We start from the raw sequence: 15,717 nt of genomic DNA, 5'->3' as shown, positions 1-15,717 counted from the left end.
TGGTTGCATGATCATGTATGGCTGCAAAGAGGGCAGAGAAATCTAGTGGTTATTGTGAAAAGCCTTGGCCCAGCCAAACCACAGTTTCTATCCAATGAGAGAGTAGATAGTAATAGATATTGTTTTTTTTTTGTTTTGGTTTCCCCCCAAATAAATGCTGATACAGAAGGGAATTTTAGATGGTGATCTCAGGAAGCAAAAATAAGGACATGGGTAAAAGTAGGGAGAAAACCTCAAAATAATAAAGCATCAGTAAGCAGTTCACTTCTTTGGACCATGGGGTTCTAGTCCTCTGGGTACTCTCAGAGAATCAGTATGAAGCATACCCCAGAGTCATCCCATCTGAGAATAAGAGGCTGAGGCATTTATTTCCAACACCCATCCCCATTGGATGAGTGCTGCCTGTAAGGATATTCACGTTCTCATGTGCTCATGTGGCATGGAACAAGCTTGCACCGTGCCACAGAAAAGAGAAAAAGAATCACATCCAACTGAGGTAGGAAGCCAACAGCACACTGGAAACTTTACTGCTTTTGCTGGTAATCTCGGGTGAATCACTGATATGGGACTCCTACAATATTTACAACAGGCAAAAATGAGCATTCTTTGGGTTTTATTAGTATGACATTTTTTAACTTAGAAAAGTTTGTCTCTTGTTAATAACTAGCCTAAAACTACAATATCAAAAGAATGTCTCCTGAAAAATATGCATTTCGTATGTGTTCGTGTTTAAAAACAAATGTCAAAAACCATCAAAATATTTTAACATTTAGGAGATATTTGTATGATTGGCTTGAATATATTCTGCTTAGTCAAAACCAATTTTATCAGGCAGTCACTTTTTAAGAGCAGAAATTGCATATTCTAATACTTTTGAAAATATGACAAGTATGGTTTCGGAATTAATATTAACTACCATACCTTTATTAAAGTTTCCCCAGCATTCTGATCTGTACATATTAATACTGTGATGTATTATTATATTATAATATTATTATAAAACATTTATAATATAAATATCCTCCTATTATTATAAAACATTTGAGGACAAGATAGTTAATGTATAACCTTTCTAATACTCATGGAGAAAAATCTACCCATTGTTCTCAATGAGTATTCAAGAGTATTCAATTAAGGCTTGCAAAACTGAAAATGATTTCCCATTTTAAACTTCACTCACAATGAATAATGAATAAAATCATAAATCCTACCTCTGCAAATAGAAATCTCTGAGAGTGAATAATAAAGTAACAATAATATAATGATAAAAATACTATTACTTAAACTCATAATACAAGCATAGAGGAGATTATTTTAAAAGAAAGCATCTCCTGCTGAGTTTTATCATTCAGATCCTGCCCTAAAATTAGGTCCTTAATGGACATGATATTACTGGTCACCTCTGCAAGTCATTATTATTATGCAAAGACCAAATAAATGGACTAGTATTTAGCTTGGAATAATTTAGCTGTGAGAGAAATTTACATTTCCTCTACAGAATCTATAATAATAAAAACATAAAATGATAATTAGCTTGGACATCCGAACGGCCTTTGGGACATCCTTCCAGGTGACCTTCCAGACAAAGTCAGGGCTGTGAAGGCTGCCCGAGCCCCTTGCATGAATTTCGTGCATAGTGCCTCTAGTATAATAATATCAGAATAACCCAAAAAATATTTTACATGAAGAATTCAATCACAGGTAGATCCATCTTAAGTTCTATTCAAATCTTATTAGCTATTGATAAAATTGCAAAATGATCTTTTAGTCATGGAAATACAGGGATATCATGGATCTGGAACAGTACCATTAGTACTGCAAACTATAGCACCAATAACTATCATTTTTTTTCTTTTTTTCTTTTTAAATTGACTTTCTAACACTATATGTTTTCAATTAAATTCACATCTGATTAAGAAATGTTCCATACTTTATTTACAATCCAACTCTGGGCTAATAGGTAGTGAAATATATAGACAGGTCTCATGTTAACTAGGCAAATAATGATGACAGATTATAGAATCCTATATAATAAAAGCCTAATATGCTAAATGTCCTGTCATCTGGTTGTCTGTTCAACCATTTAAAGTGTAATTCTATCTAATAAAAGAGTAATATGCAAATTGACCATCACTCCAACACACAAGATGGCTGCCCCGATATGGTCAAAGATGGTTGCCCCTATGTGGACACAAGATGGCCACCACAAGATGGTCAGCAGGGGAGGGCAGTTGTGGGTGCTCAAGCCAGCAGGGGAGGGCAGTTGTGGGGGGGATCATGACTGCAGGGGAGGACAGTTTGGGGGTACCAGGCCTATAGGGGAGGGCAGTTGGTGGGAACCAGGCCTGCAGGGGAGAGCAGTTAGGGGCAACTAGGCTGGCAGGGGAGAGAAGTTAGAGGTGATGAGGCCAGCAGGAGAGGGCAGTGAAAGGTGGTTGGTTTGGCAGAGGAGGGCAGTTAGGAATAGCCAGGCCATCAGAGGAGGGCAGTTAGGGGGGAACCACACATGCAGGGGAGGGCAATTGTGGGCTATCAGGCTGGCAGAGGAGGGCAGTTAGGGACAATTGGGACAGCAGGGGAGCAGTTAGGTGTCAATCAGGCTGGCAGGGGAGTGGTTAGGGATGATCAGGCAGACAGAAGCACTTAGGGGCAATCAGTCAGGCAAGCGAGCAGTTGGGAGTCAGCAGTCCTGAATTTTGAGAAGGATGTCCAACTGCCTGTTAGATAGGCAGTCGGACATCCCTCAAGGGGTCCCAGATTGGAGAGGGTACAGGCTGGGCTGAGGGACACCCCCCCCCCTATGTATGAATTTCGTGCACCAGGCATCTACAATAGTATGCTAATGATATGCTAAGGCTGCTCAACCACTCACTATGACATGTACTAACCACCAGGGGGTAGATGCGCTGACCAGTAGGTTAGCTTGCTGCTGAGGTCCAGCCAATCAGGACTGAGCAAGATGGGCCGGACATGCCCTGGAGCCCTACTGTGGTCCCTCCCGGCTGACCAACCTCCCATGTCCATCTCTAGCACTGCTTGTTCCTCCACTTGGCCTGCACCCTCTTACAATCCAGGACCCCTCAGGGGATGTTGGAGATCTGGTTTCAGCCTTATCCTGCGGGCCAGGACTAGGGACCCCCACTAGTGTATAATTCATGCATCAGGCCTCTAGTCTATAATATTTATAGAAGTGGGTCGCAGCCACACTCTATAATGGAATCACCTAAAGAACTTTTTAAAAGCGCCTTAATGTCTGGTCCCCATCTTCAACCAAAAGAATTAGAATCTCTGAGATGGGGACATATTTTTTTCTGTCAGACTTCCTAGGCTATTCCAATGTTGCAGGAAACGTTAAGACCTATAAACTACAAAAAAAATAACATATTATTAAAGTAACATCATATTCCATTACAATTATATTATAAAGTTACAAGGATGCTACTCTATGACACAAAAGAATATTAAACATGAAAACATAGAATGCAAAGTATCATACAAAAAGGTAAAACATGGAATGAAATAGTCTAATAATAGTTTCTTAAGAAGTAAGTCTTCAAATTTTTATTATTTTCCTTTTGTTATCTATTATCAGCTAGATTGAATTATAAATAACTAACTTACCTAGAGGGCTCTCAATAGATATGAGAAACTGCACCATCAAACAATATGAGGTAATAGTTCTTAATGAGCAGTTTTCAGAAGTAATAAGTAAATTCAATCACCACATACTTTTTCCTCTCCCCTTGTTTTAAGAATATTCAAAGTTTTACTTAAACAACCTTAAAATGAGAAATCTGATTTTGAAAGAAGAAAAGACATGCTGTGTATATATATATATATATATATATACACAGCATGTCTTTTCTTCTTTCAAAATCAGTATTTATATTGTTTCAAAAGCTGAAAGCTATATAATCTCTTTTTATTTTTACAATGTTTTTATTGTGTATCCATAAACTCAACTAAAATGCATGCCTTTTACATGTTTTTCAATTAACTATAACTCATTTTATATATATATATATATATATGAGATCTTAGGACTAAAGGGAATTTCAGGTTCACTCCTTATTTTTAGTTAAGGGAAAAGTTAAGGATCAAAATAATGTTTTCAAAAACTCCTTTCGCCCAAACCGGTTTGGCTCAGTGGATAGAGCGTTGGCTTGGGGACTGAGGGGTTCCGGGTTCGATTCCAGTCAAGGGCATGTACCTTGGTTGCGGGCACATCCCTAGTAGGGGGTGTGCAAGAGGCAGCTGATCGATGACTCTCTCTCATTGATGTTTCTAACTCTCTATCTCTCTCCCCTCCTCTCTGTACAAAATCAATAAAATATATTAAAAAAAAAAAACTCCTTTCAAGAGGAGTTCTCAACAAGGAGTCTCAATATATTGTTGTCATTAGTTTTGAACCATAATGCAATAAACGTGTCATTAATAATAGGAAAAAATTAAAATGTATCAATGAGTTTCAGATGTGTAGAGCAAAGAATTCGTAAGCTTATATCTACACATACATTTCTCTTTCACCTGATAGTCAACATTGTATTTTGAGTAGGTACAAAATATTAACTTTTATGACCAGGATGCTAAAAATTGTGAGAATGTAATTTTTATTTACTGTGTACATTTTGACATAACAGCCAAAAATGTTGAGAACCTCAAATACAAAAAATTTGTTTAAGTTCAGAACAGAAGTTTCTGGATGTCTAATCAGTCATTTTTCTACTCTAAATAAGTAATAGTCTATATATTTCAGTGCAGCACCTTAAGTGTATCTCTGTAATAGAATGCTAAAATTGAAGCTTTTGCTAAGACTCTAAGAAGTGTCAAATATCAAAGTAAGATGTCAATCTATATTCAAATCTCAAAGTACTTGGTGAAGAACCAGTTGGATGATTCACTTACACTGAAAATATAAAAGGTCCTCAAGAGTAATATGCAAAGGAAAAGGATTTTATTAAACAGAGCGTTTTTTGTTTTGTTTTTGTTTTTCCAAAGAACTTTTGGCATACTGTGAGAGGAAACAAAAAGTCCCAGAAGTTGTCCTTTAGCACAGGTTTTTGTCTCAAAACTCATTGTATGTTTACAACCTGCTAATCGAGTGTGATGGACAATCTGCCATGAGAACCCAAAGAAAACTTTCAACTTGGATGCTGCATGTTGTTTGAGGTTCTAAAGGAAGGATCTTAGCCCTCACCAAGGTAAACCAAATTGAATTAATTATCCCTCCGAGCAAAGACAGCATTGCACACAATTCCAAAGTAGACCCCTATTAAGTTCTTGCTGCTTGATTGTGTTATTAGATAATAAAGACTATTCTCTCCAGCTTCATATAATACTGGAGGCCCAGTGTATGAAATTCATGCAAGGGTATGGTCCCAATGCCTGGCCTGCGATTGAAGTGTGAGCATCTGGCATGGAAGGGCAGGTCCCAGCTGACCTCTGGACCCTGGGCAGCATCTGGGCCCCTGTTCACACCTGCTTTGGCCTGGGGTCACCGGCTCACCTGCTCCACCATCAAGCTGTGGTCCTGCTCTTGTTCGGGCCTATCGGGGCCCACAGTGCCTCCAATGCCTCCCACTGCCAGCACAGCATCACTGACGCCCACCATGTTCCACACTGCCCCCGGCTGGTCAGCGCACTTCATAGCCAGCAGTTATACTCCAGGTCTCCTGGTTCAACTCCCAGTCAAAAGACTGCCCGAGGGGACAATTTACCTATTAGGCTTTTATTATATAGGGTGTAATTTTGATATTCACATAATACAGGATATTAATGATTATTTTGAACAGGACAGGGCTGAGGGCACAGTTGTGTGGCATAATGTTAAATATATTAACAATTCTTTCATATATTAATCAGATCCTTTAGGGAAAGCATTTCAACTACTATATTTCAATAATTCTGAGAACTATATTTTTCACATCTTAACATATCCAAAATCAGAATAGTGGCTCGTAATTATTGTTGGCGAGGCAACAATCAATGGTGTAGTTTCATTGCCAACTCTTGTACCAATATCAAAATGAGCAGCATGGAAAGCTTCAGAATGGGCAGCAGCTGTTTGGTAGAAAGTTCTGGAGACAACAGTGAAGGGCTATTTGATAATTATTGCATCACCAAATCTTTTGATGCCACAGAGGACAATATCGTGTGGAAAACTTAGACCCCACTTTCTGGGCTAACTCTGGTTCTGAAGTCATAATGTGAAGACATTTTAGAAATAACTAAAGAAATAAGGTAACTTAAATGTTTGCTTTAATATAAACATAAAAGTGAAATATGAAAAAATCTGTCAAAATTTAAACTAAAACAGCTTTTTCATTAAATATAATGTAACACTTCTTTGCAATAAGAAAGTATTGTGTTATATTAATTGAAACTGCTTTTATTTTCTTTCTTTGTATTATAAGATGAGGAAATATACAACTAATGGTATCATAAATTCATAACAGACTTATAATATAAAACTATATATTAATACTATTTTACTATTGATATTTACTTATATGTAATGTGTAATTATATATAATGAAGGATAAAAACTATATGATAGTCTCAATAGTTGCAGAAAAAATATTTGAGAAAATTTAAACCCTTTATTGATAAAAAATCTTAGCAAACTAGGAATAGGAAACCATTTCAACATAATACAGTTGCTATCTGACAAGCCTCAACTAATATCATACACAATAGTGAAAAGATGAAAGCTCTTTCTCTAATGTGTAATTACATATAAATAAAATATATTATAGTAATTATATTAATTGGTAAATAAATTAATTGGTGAATCATATTGTTTACATTACACTCTATATAATATAAGTCTAATATGCAAATTGACCAAATGACAGAAAGACCAGTAGAATGACCGGTCACTATGATGCACACTGAGCACCAGGGGGCAGACGCTCAATGCAGGAGCTTCCCACAGCCTGCAGGCCCCAGGCCAGCCAAGTTGGAGCCAGTGAAGGCCCCCTGATCATCCCATCAGTCATCCCATAGATCAGTCGTGATCTCTGGTCAGGCCTAGGGACTCTACCTACGCACAAATTTTGTGCACTGGGCCTCTAGTATTAAATATTATAATAAAAATATTTATAAACAAATACTTATATTATATTTATATTATAGCTCAACAAAATAAGCCCAAATTAATCAGAAGTAGTAAATAGTAAAGAGTAAAAATAAACAAAGAAAAACATTAGAAAATCAATAAAACAGATTTGAATCAACAAAATTCAAAAAACCCTTAGCTAGACTAAAATACATGATTCAAATAAATCACATGTGTCAAACACAAGGCCCGCGGGCCAAATCCTTCCCACCAGGCCTTGCAATGTGGCCTACACCGCGCTGTCATCACTGCACTCCGCTGCGTTTCCATCACAATGACAGTTTATGACTGTTCAGTAAACCATTCGGCCCGCGATTTAGGCTGGATTTTAGATTTTGGCCCCTTCTCTGATTGAGTTCGACACCCCTAAAATAAATGAAATTATAAATAAAAGAAGAAAAATTACCACTGATATTACAGAAATGAAAAGAATTTTGAGACTACTTTGGCAATTACATGTCAAAAGGTTGACTAAACTAGAAGAAATGAAAAAATTTTTAGGAACAACCGCCTACCAAGACTGAATCATAAAGAAACAGAAAATCTGAAGAGGAATAACAGATTTGAAACTAACCAAAAACTGCTGACAAAGAAAAGCTCAGGACCTAATTGTTTCACTGAAGATTTCTACCAAATAGGTGGGAAAGGAGCACATATGGAATACTTTCAATAATAAAGATTCAAAACAAAACAAAAGTTAGTTGCATGGCTGTATACTAACAACTAACCATCAAGAAAGGAAATTAAGAAAATAATACCTATGTATAAACTTAAACAAAAAGACAAAAAATGTATACACTAAAATCTATAAAACATTGCTGAAAGAAATTAAAGAAAATACCAAAAAATGTATACATCTGTGTCTTTGAACCAAAAGATTTAATATTGTTAAAATGTTCATACTATCTAAAATGATCTATAAGTTCAATGGCATCTATGTCATTATCCCAAAGGCAATTTTCAAAAAAATAGAGAAAAAGTCCTGAATTAATAGGTAATCACAAAGGATCTAAATAGTCAAAGCAATCTTGAGAAAGAAGAACAAATCTGAAGTCATCACACTTCCTGATTTCAAAACATATCACAAAGCTACTGTAATTAAAACATTGTGATCCTGGAATAAATGCATACATATAGACCAATGGAACAGAACAGAGAGCTCGGCAACACACTCACATATGATCAAATAATCTTAGACAGTAGTGACAAAGGCAACATGATGGGGAAATGCTAGTCTCTGTAACAAATGATGTTGAGAAAACTGAATACTTACAAGAAAAAAAATAGACACAATTCATTTCACATACAAAAATCAATTCAAGTTGATTAAAAATTAAATGTAAGACCTGGAACTACGAAATTCTAAAAGAAAGCAGAGGAAAAGATTCACAACATTGGTTTTAACAATGATTTTTTAGATGTAACACCAAGAATACAGCTAATACAAAAAAATAAAAAGCTTCTGTACAGCCAAAGAAACAGCAACAAATGAAAGACAACCAACAGAATAGAAAAAATATATATATTTGCAAAACTTATAGCTGATAGTTATATTCAAAATGTATAAGGAACTCCTACAACTCAATTACCAAAAAAACAAATACTTTTATTTAAAACTTGGCAAAGGAATAGAATACACATTTCTCCAAAAAAGACATACAAATGGTTAACAGGTATATGAAAAGATGCTCTACATCAGTAATCATCAAGAAAATGTAAATCAAAACTACAGTCAGGTTTCACCTCACTCTTGTTAGGATGGCTATCAAGAAAGGAAGGAAAGAAGGGAAAAAAGAGGGAGAAAAGGAGAGAGGGAGGGAGGGAGGAAGGGAGGGAGGGAGGAAGGGAGGGAGGGAGGGAGGGAGGGAGGGAGGGAGGGAGGGAGAAAGGGAGGGAGGGAGTGAGAGAGAGAGAAAAATAGCAATAGCAAGTGTTGGTGGAGATGTAGATAAATTAGAATATTTGTGCACAGTTTGTGAGAATATAAAATGGTACAGCTGTTATGAAAAACTATATTGAGGTTCCTCAAAAAATTAAAAACAGACTGCCATAAGATCCAACAATTTCACTTCTGAGTATTTACTCAAAATAATTAAAAATAGATTCTCCATGAGATATTTGCATTCATTTTTCATTGCAGCATTACTCACAATACCACAGCCAAAAGGTAGAAAATACCTAAATGTCTATCAATAGATTATTGGATAAAGAAAATGTGGTATACATGTATCATAGATATTTATTATTCAGCCTTTTTAAAAAAAAAAAAAAAAAAAAAAGGAGGAAATCCTTCCCCTGGCCAGGTAGCTCAGTTGATTAGAGTATCCTTCTGATACACTGAGGTTGCAAGTTCCATCCCTGGTCAAGACACATACAAGAAGCAACCAATGAATACATAAGTGAGTAGAACAACAAATTAATGTTTCTCCCTCTCTCTTCAAAATCTATAAATTAAAAAAAAAAATTTAAGGAGGAAATTCTGTCATATGCTACAACATGGATGAACAAAATAAGCCAGTCACAAATAGACAAATAATGCACAATTCCACTTATATAAAGTCTCTATAGTACTCAAACTCATGGAAACAGAATGAAATAATGTGCCGCTATCACACACTCTGTTTAAAGGCAAAGCACCACAGGTAAGACTGGTCAGCGGTCCACAGTTCCCAGCTTATGGGCTCTCGCTTCCTGAATATACATTCATTTCTAAGAGTCAGAAATGTCATCTCCAAAATAATGTCAAGATGGTTGTAAAAAATAATTACTATATTCAATATTATAGGTGTAGAAATGGAGTACATTTTCTTTAAATTAAAAGCTGAGAAGAAAATGCCACTTAACCTTGGCATGTCAGTGTAGGTCAGCAGGAAAAAACCCTGTAGAAGCTTGTCTCTTTGATACCAAGAAGATATTCTAGTCTGAGCTTTCATATGTTTCCATGTTTCCTACTAGATGCTTCTTTTCTGCTGCTTTTTATTCTTTTCCATATTTCATAGCAGAGTTTTGGTACCACCTTTAGAACGTCATTATCAGGAACAAATCTAGTATCCACAGATTTCTTCTCAAAAGGCACACTAACCCTTCAGAGAGCCCGGCAGTTTCATTCTCGTGAATACTCTAGCCATGAAAAAACTCAATAGGACACAGACGAATCCAATGAATAGAAGAAGAAATCTATTGAGTTTGGGAATGTTTGGAGCATTGGATCGGTCTAGGATTATGGAACCTAAACCTCCCATTGTAAACAGGAAATGGATGTGAGTCCTTCCATAATATATTGTTCATTTCCTCTGTATGCCAAGAAAGCTACTGGTCTTTGATGCCCATGTTCATCAGCCATAGAGCCAACACTCGGAGGTTCAACAATAATATCATAAATTATTCCTCGGATGATGAGGAAGTAAGACACCACCACCAAGAGCGTACACCATCATGGCCGAGGGCATGTGCACCCAGGGCGGCTTCTTCAGCTTCAGGTGGGGGCATTCCCGCACTAAGAAGGGACCTGGGCACAAGCTCTCCATGGCGAGAGCTGCTCCGATCTCCGGCCCCCACACGCCTGGAAACAGAATGCAGGATGGTGCTTTCCAGGGCTGGGGTTTAGAGGAGTGGAAATAGTGAGTTGCTATCCAATGAGTTTAGAATTTGAATCAAGCAAAATGAGAATGTCATGTAAATAATTATACTATCAATGCTTAATAAATATTGATAATTGATTGACAATTATCAAGTGTCAAAGATGTTAGTAAATCAGGCAACTGATTGTTTCTTTTAATTAAGCCAACAGTAACACTCCCCAGTGGGGTAGTATTTTGAAAGTTGCACAATGGTATCTTGGTAACCTACTAATCTTTTGTCATTGTTAATCTTCTCTGAAAGCACCTGGCAAAAGATCTATTGGTATTATTTATTATTTCTTCATACACTAACATTCAATTAAAACTGTTTTTCATACCTAATATTAATTTTCTTAATGACACAAATAGTAAACTGACTATATTAATACCATGCAACTGTGTAATATTAACTGAGATTATACATAGCTACTAAAACATGATCAAGAACATTTGGATTCTAGTTTGGATTTTCTCTCTTAGCTGTGTGACCTTGGGCAAAATATTTAACCAAATACTTCTCCTATTAAGAGGATTAGGATGAAAAACTGAGGTGCCTTCCAGGGCTAGTGTTTTTTCCTAAGTAACCTGAATACAACCGGGCCTTCTTGCTTCTGCCTTATGGCATTTTTCCCTACAACATCCCATTCAACTGATACAAAGCCCACATTACAAATACACTGAAATGTGTTTTTATTCAAGCCTCTTAAAATAGATGAAACAATACATTGCGGGACACAGAGCAATATGCTCTAAAGTTTCTCTTTGCTACTTTTTGTTCCCAAATATCCACAATGGCTCACTAAGAAAATCTCAAATCTCTTTTTTGATCTTAATTGATTTCCCAAAATCTTTCCTTCCAAAACTCCCTTTGGTGCATCAGCATTGGCTTTTATTGTTATACACTCTCTCTGCACCCCTCCAGACTTAGCTCTATGTTCTGTAGATCAGTTTAGCCTTTTTGGATTTCAATTAATTCTTTTTACCCATTATTTCCATCAGTTCCACAGAGCAAAGTAGGCAAACACTTATAACTTAATTCTTTTTCCTTTTATCTGTATGAACTTTTCAAATGTTGCCAAAAATTCACTGTGTCCCAATTCTGATCCAATCATGCATAACACTGAATATAATCCCTAGGAATATCCTTATAAAGAGACTCACAGTTTTGGCAGTACCAACAGTAGCATTACTGCCAGACACAAGATGTGTAATTAAAATGGATGACACAATGCTTTTCCTCTTAGGCAAAAATGCTGGTTGTTGAAAGAACACATTGCAGAGTCCAGATCTTGGCTAAGAAACAGAAAATAATAAGTGAGTTAGACTTATACTTTCTTCCATTTGTGTGGAATTCTTCAATTGTGTTTTGGGTTCAAGATAAGATACCATCTTCTTAACCAAATTGCCTTTAAAAATGAGTTGCAACATTTGTTACCAAATACCACATTAAGCAAATTACCAGTACTTTTAAAAACAATCTTTCTCAAAATAGTCATTGAAAATAGTGATTGCCTAATCACTATGCTGTACACCTAAAACTAATAAAAAGTAATATAAAACATATAAATTATATGCTTTTGATTAAATAAAAAAATTTGAGTATTAAAAATTTTTAAATGTAAGGAAAAAATCTATCATTTGGCTTCTTTCATTTTCATAGATTATGTATTTATCAGAAACTGTTTAATTATTATTACCTGTATTAGAGATATAGTCTTTAAAATAGAAATCCCAATAATATGGAAAAACATAACTGACTAGAATCATTAATCACATTTCACAGAGTTGAGCTATGTAAAGTGTATGCTAGTACTTCACATTATCCCCACACTGGCTAATCTGGTTAAAAATCACTACTAGGTTTAATGCAAGTTTCAAAAATATTTTCAAGACCTTTGGCGTTTCTAAGCATTTTTAACACTAGTTTTGGTTGAAATTGAAAATTTACTAATTACTCCTCAGTTATCATGATCATACCTTTAATCAATTCAGCTATTCAATAGTTTGTCCTTTAACAAAATGAGGAGAAATTTAGACTTTTCTAAACCGAAAGCTATTTTCTATCCTATGTATAGAATTTCAGATTTCTGAAACAATACATGCTTTTCTCCAATAGTACAGCTTAATAAGGAGAAACACACACACACACACACACACACACACACACACACACACACCCATTTCCTCTTTTTCCCTGAAAGGATGTCTCTTTTACTCTCAATTATTATGATTTTTTAAATTTCTTAGGAGAAATATGTACTAATCAACCAAAGGAAGAATGCCCCAGAGCTGTGCCAGCATGCCAGTTCTGATGACCAATACTCCCGAGGCTCCACTTACATAAAACCCTTCTCCTCACAGCTCCGGATGAAGGGGTGGCCCTAGCTGGCCTTAAATTATACAATTTGCCTTAGCTCCTTCTTGGCCAAACCAGGAACAGATACTTAATTCAAGTACAGCAATAATCAATAAGCTCTTAGTAACCCATGAGGTTGCTGCTATTCAAGGTAAGGTCAATTAATCTGTTTTTCTCTGGCATGTCAGCTTTGAGAGAACTAAACAATAGATGAATTGACTAATGCTGAACAATTGCCCATGGCTGAACAAGAATTTATGATCAGGGCTTAGAGAAGAGAAGTTGAATCTGGAAATGAGCATCACAGAGAGCCAAATTAATGAGAACACAAGCTATGGGGTACCAAAAAAGGAGTGGAGGAACAGAAATGAAAACTGAGTCAAAGCAAAAGATAAAAATAAAAACAGAACAGAAATAAGAAGGATAAATGAGTTAATAACTAGATAGAAGCTAGAAGCCAGCTAGTGAATAACTAGGTAGAAGATGCCTGCCCTTTCCTATTGGGGTCACTGCAATAGCATCCTTACTGCAGCCCTGTTGTTATGATTGCCCTCTAGGATCCGCCCATTCTCCACACAACAGTCAGCGTAGTCTTTTAAGTCCCACATCCTACCACTTGATACCCTTGCTAGAAATCCTCCAAGAACTTCCCAGTAAATCAAGAATAAAACCTAAGGTCCCACATGAGCTACCCTTCAACCCATCTGACACCACACTTCCCCCTTGCTTGCGTAGAAATTGTGCCTGAAATGTTGTATGTCCAGGTCTTTTCTTCATTTAGAGATCTAATAAAATGTCAGCTCTCCTGAGAGGATTTCCCAGATGACCTACTTCAAGGTACCCTCCATGCTCCTCAACTCCTTTCATAGTCATTCACATATCACCTGGTTTTATTTTCTTTTGAGCACGTGTCCCCAGCTGCAGTTCTCTTAATTGTGTGCTGGTTAAGGTCTACTGCCGTTCCCCTCCACAAGATGTAGGCAGAAACCTTGCCTGTATCCCCAGTGCTTAGAACATGATAAGAACTCAATAAAATATTTAAGAAATATAATTTTTTTAAAAACGAAATGAGTGAGGGGAGAAAAGAAGGGAGGAAGGGAGAAAGTGAGGGAAGGTGAGTATGAGAAAGAAGGAAAGAAGTTCCTCTTGAAGAAATCTCCAGTGCTGCTTTTATTTTAAAGGAAGCCTCTTTTATTTTAGACTCAAGAGTCCTTGGAGTTTTCTGTAGTTCCACAATTCCTGCCTTGTCTGGGACCTGGTCATATTTTCCTGGTTATCTGATTAGCATAAAGCTTTATAATAAACAGGTATATGGATTATCTTATATAAGTTTCAGTTTCTTCTTAATGAAAGAAAAAACCCTTATAAAGCATAGCAGTAATGACAGAGAAAAACTGATCACTTTGGGGGATCAAATGGTTCTAGTTATTTCTTCACTAATTAACAAGAACAAAAAATTCAATAATTATATATGTTTTTAACTTCTAATATCCTGTCAAACAAATTATTTCATCTAGTTAAGTTCTTTCTTAATATAAAAATATGTTTATGATGACATTTTTAGAAAATATAAAAAAGCATAAAGAAAAAGTTAAAACCTACCCTAATCTTACCACCAAGTAAAAACTGGTAATGTTTTGGCATGCATTTTAAATAAAAATAAAATCATACTAGCCAGAATTATTTGTAACCTATTAAGATATTTACAATATTCTATGTCTTTAAATATTCTTCTATACCCTCTTTTTCATGTCTACAGTTTACTATATTTCCCACAAAATGAATTATTTTATAGTTACCATTATTTTAAATTTAAATTAGTTATAATTTTCACAAATATAAATAATGCTAAGATGAACTTTCATAAAATTAAGTTTTTATATGTATTCATGATTTTTCCTTAGGATAAATTCAAAGATTTACTTTTTGTTATGTGTTATTTTATCTTGAGTCACAATCATCAAATAAGTATAAAATATAAAAATTCAACAATCAAATGAAAATGAATTACTTATTATTTAAAAAATTTAAGGGAGAGGGTATATTTGTATACATCATAAAATAGCTGGCTTTTTTTTTTTTTTCAATATAGTGCAGGTTAGATAGTTTGGGAAAAGATACCGTGCCAAAATATGCCCACAGGAGATATTAGCAAGACCTACATAAGCAATTTTAAATTACTTGGTTTAAAAAAAAAAAAGAAAAAAAATAGTAAAGAAAGAAATATCAAGTTAGGTTGCCAATCTATAACATATCACAAAATTTTTTTTTACAATCATATATACATTTAGGGTTTGTTCATCAAAATATTTTACCAAAAGTTAAAAAACAAAACAAACAAACAAAATAAAATGCTGAACCTTCCCACTGGCCTAAGATCACTGTCTATGATTCTTTAAGTAAGACAAACCAAAGGAAAGAAAAAAGAAAATAGATGGAGAAAAAAGCTGTCTTTTCCATACATTTTTCAAAGAAGCTCTAGGTTTGAAATCCACTGGATGAAGAACTGCAGTCTGAGGAGAGAATAGGCTCTCCTTAATCAGAGATGACACAAAATCAAGACTTTTCAGGGCAATACCTGCAGCAAAGGGTAAGTATTCTGACAATGTCAGTGTCTGCAAACA

The 15,717-nt window shown here is 35.5% G+C and overlaps 1 pseudogene; it reads right to left on the bottom strand.

The window, feature by feature from the left end:
- Positions 1–9,775: 9,775 nt before the first annotated feature.
- On the bottom strand, positions 9,776–10,644 carry LOC118706064 (annotated as a pseudogene).
- Between the last annotated feature and the right edge of the window lie 5,073 nt (positions 10,645–15,717).

This window comes from Pipistrellus kuhlii, unplaced genomic scaffold (assembly GCF_014108245.1).
Source record: "Pipistrellus kuhlii isolate mPipKuh1 unplaced genomic scaffold, mPipKuh1.p scaffold_m20_p_1, whole genome shotgun sequence".
In the NCBI taxonomy this organism is placed as follows: Eukaryota; Metazoa; Chordata; class Mammalia; order Chiroptera; family Vespertilionidae; genus Pipistrellus; species Pipistrellus kuhlii.
This window is presented reverse-complemented; position numbering and strand designations above follow the sequence as displayed.